The sequence below is a fragment of the Balaenoptera ricei genome, chromosome 13 (assembly GCF_028023285.1).
Source record: "Balaenoptera ricei isolate mBalRic1 chromosome 13, mBalRic1.hap2, whole genome shotgun sequence".
NCBI lineage: Eukaryota > Metazoa > Chordata > Mammalia > Artiodactyla > Balaenopteridae > Balaenoptera > Balaenoptera ricei.
The window spans coordinates 15,531,620-15,536,177 of NC_082651.1; the positions used below are offsets into that span (position 1 = coordinate 15,531,620).

The 4,558-nt window shown below is 45.0% G+C and overlaps 1 pseudogene; it reads right to left on the reverse strand.

The window, feature by feature from the left end:
* Positions 1 to 2,187: 2,187 nt before the first annotated feature.
* On the reverse strand, positions 2,188 to 4,358 carry LOC132376952 (BTB/POZ domain-containing protein 9-like; annotated as a pseudogene).
* Positions 4,359 to 4,558: the final 200 nt, after the last annotated feature.

Here is a 4,558-nt window from a genome sequence, read left to right on the forward strand (position 1 = left end):
ACAGGAGAGCTGTAATGGCCAGAAGAAGCCCTCAGGAAAAGTTTCAAATGTTTCCATTTATAAGTTAAGCTAGAGTCCGGAAATGGTAAAGCCCAAGGCTATACAGGCAGGGCATTGATAGCATCTGTACAGCTACTATCTTTACCTTCCTCCCCAAAATACAAAGGCCTTAGAATGCTTTAACTCAGATTACTCTCTCCCAAATTATATGCTATTGCTGTCCAGAATTTTAGTTCTTTTTAACCACATGAATTAGAGATGACGATGATGATGATTTTATATGGTCGAGTGTTTATTTAGATTTCTCCATATGTTTATAATTTTTATTGCTCATTTTTCATTTCTAACACCTTTGATTGTTCTTCTGAGGTCATTTTTATTTTTCCTGAAGTATATCTTCTGAAGTTCTATCAGTCAAGGGTCTGTGGGTGTAAGTCCTGTCTGAAATGTCTTTATTTTGCTCTTGTTTTCAAATGAGAATTTCCCCGGATATAAAATTCTACACTGACAGTTATTTTCTCTTCATATTTTGAAGATATCATTGAACTGTTTATTGGCCTCTGTTTGTGTATTGAGAAGTCATTCCCAATTCAGTTTGTCATTCTTGAATTTAGTCACATGACCACACCTAGCTATAAGTGAGGCTGGGAATTATAGAACTTTAGTAGGTTGAATTACCTTCCCATTTATTTATTTATTTGCTTTTTTGTTTGTTTGTTTGTTTGACTAGCAGAAAGACAACCTTCCTGTTTAATCATGCAGTTTGAAGATACCCTACTATTCCAATACTGATAAATCACTCACAGCTACGTCACGCTAGGAGGAAACAGCTGACCCACTGGCTCTTTGTACACCCAAGACAAATGTGTCTTTAAGACAGAAAGGACCCCCAGTCAGCCCCACCCCTCCTCCAAGCAGTGTGTGCAGAGGACCTGATCACGATAGCCAGCCAAGGGGAGAACTCTGGGAATTAGCAAAACCCGGAAACAATCTCATCACGTTACACAGGGCGGTTAGCACTGGGATGGAAATTACTCAGACACACAGAGCCAGATCAAGTGACAACTGTCGGATGAGATCATTTCAGTGAGGATTAAGAGGTAAGCTTCTTAGAACTGATTTTTTTTTTTTTTCCAATCCCTGGCTGAGTATTATGGTCTGGGGAAAAAACAGCGACCACTGATCACCACCGTGCGTGTGGGAAAGGCCCACTTTTGCGTTCCTGACACTGACCGGCAGGAGGGCTGACTCCACAGGGCTCCACTAACCTGTGGCAAATCAAGGACAGGTCCAGCCCAACCAGAAGTTGGTATACATTCACCTATATGTACTTCTGAACATTAAATTAGCTGGTGGAATAATAACTATTTCCTTGTCAACCTCCCAAATTTAAAGGCTGGATACATTTCAGGAATGACAGGTTAGTAACTTGGCAGTTCAAGTGATTATTAACTCCAGTGTCCACAGATTGATTTGCTTATTGTGTATTTTGTTGAACTTCCTCAAAGGATTTTCCTTGTCAGACCAGGTGCCGTGATTAGCTGCATCTGTGCCTCATTTAGGAGATGTGCACCATATTTCTTGGCTCTACCCCGCACTCAACCGTTCAGAGCTAAGGAAGGAAAATTACAGCATCAAAAGGGATTAAAACAAGAGATTTGCTGTTTGAGCCTTTCAAAAAGATCTGGAACACCTAGATCCAGCAAATGGAGAATAACTTTAAGAAATAAAAAATCATTTAGTTGCCAGGGCAATGTGCTCCATAAAAGTAAACACTCTATGGAAACCCATTTCCTAAAGGGTGCCTCCAGGTAATGAAGGCTTAATATATTCTCTTCCATTCCCGTGTTCATATGCCATTTTTATATTCTGACTCAGGCCTGTCTACTACTTCCTTCTGTGCCCTTTGTGGGGTTAGATTAGAGAGGTAAGGTGTTAATGGTGGACTTGATGAAGATTGAAGACCCACTTTCTCCCTCTGGAGACCAGCCTGATTTGAACAAATCGGGGAGAACAAAGCAGCCCTTTTGTGTCCTTGGGAGGAAACCTGTTCTATGTCCGTTTCTGCAGCCAGGTCTGCTCCTCGCAGGGAGGGATGGCGGGTAGTCCACAGGGATCCCGGCTCGGGGAGGACACAGTTCCTGCGCCATCTGGGCCCACCCGAGTCACTCCACACGTGCACCACCTTTATCGGTGCTGCTGGATGGCTGAGTACGAGTTGGAGCCTGGGCTGGAAGGCAGCGAGTTGCCGCTGGGGGCCTACAGGACGTGCAGGTCGAGCTGCTGACTGGCCAGGCTGGTGTCCCCTGTCCCCAATTCCCCACTGTTTTCCTCCTTCTGGCTGCTCTGCTGCTCAGGACACTCAAAGTGGACGTAGTGGAACACCTCGTTTGCAGCGTTGTGTGTTCCAACGATCCGGATGAAGGAGGCCGGCTGTCTTTCAACAGTTACTGATTGCCAGGACTTGCAGGCGACTTTAGTTCTTTTGGCTACTATGGTCCACTGCTGCTGGTTGGTGGAAACCTCAACATGGTAGCTGTAGCTCTGATCTTCACAGTCCCACAGTAATAACCACTTTGACCCGATCATGTATGGCTGTGCCGGTTGAACCACAATTGTACCACTTCCCAGCTGATGACATGTATAGCCAGAATCCCAGTCATAGTTCTTGGTGTCCTTGTTCAGCAAGGTATTTTGGCTCCGACTGACCCCTTCAATCACACTGGCGCAATCAGCAATTGTTGCAACGTTCTCCATGGGCACTATTAGCCCCTCCTCCAGAGTGAAGGTTTTGTTTGTAAACATACGTTCAAGAGCCACAATCTGAAAAATCTTATTCACTGTGTTATGAGTCCCAACTGTTTGAATATACCTGCTGACATGGGCTGGAAGATATAACGTTTGCCAAGAACGACCCAGATATTGTGAATGATCAATCACTCTGATCCAATCAAGTTCATCCATTGACACTTCAATGGAGTATGAATGAGACCGGTTATCTCGGTCCAACAGGAGTATCCGAATATGATTGCTAATGGACGGCTGACACAGCTTAATCTCGATGCCAGAACGGCAGTCATCATCAATCAGATGTCTAGAAAATCCATGATCCAAATCATAATTTTGAGTGTCACCATCTGATAAGGCAGACTTCAGCTGTCCTTTTACCACCTGGGCTCCATACTTCATAGTTGCAATGTTTTCTTCTGGTATGAGCATGTCTCTATAATTGAGGTCCATGTCCCGGCTCTCTGATTGAACTTTAATAGCATCCAGAATGGCATCAGGGGACCACAGTCCCAAAGGCCTCGCATCATTCAGAAGTTCAGTGAGGCTCATCAAAGGCAAACACACAGCCTGCATGATTTCAGCATGATTCTCCTTTGAATTATGCTTACACAAGTTTAACAAGGCTAGGAAAATATCTTTTTCGGGAGCTGCAAATGAATCTTTTAATACGATGTTTAAAAGTGCTGTTTTAGGGCTTCCCTGGTGGCGCAGGGGTTGAGAATCTGCCTGCTAATGCAGGGGACACGGGTTCGAGCCCTGGTCTGGGAAGATCCCACATGCCGCGGAGCAACTAAGCCCGTGAGCCACAACTACTGAGCCTGCGCGTCTGGAGCCTGTGCCCCGCAGCAAGAGAGGCCGCGATAGTGAGAGGCCCGCGCACCGCGATGAAGAGTGGCCCCCGCTTGCCACAACTAGAGAAAGCCCTCGCACAGAAACGAAGACCAAACACAGCCATAAATAAACAAATAAATAAATAAATAAATAAAATTAAAAAAAAAAAACAAAAAAACGTGCTGTTTTAGAAAGGGAGAGGAAGCCTTGGCTTGAGAATACCTCCTGAGCATTTCTGTCCATAAACATGCTGCACACGCAAGTTAACTTGGGAAGTGAGTAGAGACTGGCAACATCAAAAGTCATACAGACATTCTGAATGTTAAGTTTGGTGCAGAGGTACTCAGAGGTAGAGTCCTCCAGTTCTGGAAATCCATATCATAACCAGGCTCAAAAAGTCCAGCAGCACCTCCTCCTTCTTATCTGTCAGCCTCGCCTGCCTAGTGTATTGAATAGATGTATGTAAGTAGCATTGCGAATGCTTCTGCAGTGGTGTCCTAGAGAGGGATTTTGACTTCAGGCTGAGATTGTCACATTCCACCATATAGTAATGCTCGAAAATATTGGCACCTGACTGCTAAAATTACCCTGTGGGCAAGAAAACATTTCTTTTCCACAACAAATGTGACATAGCCATATTCTTCCCCAATCAACAAGGCACAAATATGTTCAGACAAATGTGTACATGATCAATTTCCCCCACTGCAGTAAAGCGGCAGAGGGTGGCTGTTAGTCATCTTGTAGAACAGATGATAGTCGTGGATCCCCACGATGTTCCTCTGCGACCTCACCGCCCTTACAGATGCCTCTTCCATCCATTCCGCACCCCCATCCTAGCCACGGCCCCCTCCTCTGCCATCCTTGCCGCCTCTGCATACCTTCCCATTTACATTTGTGGTTCTGACATAAGGAAAAGGAGGACAATGGCTCCTGGCAT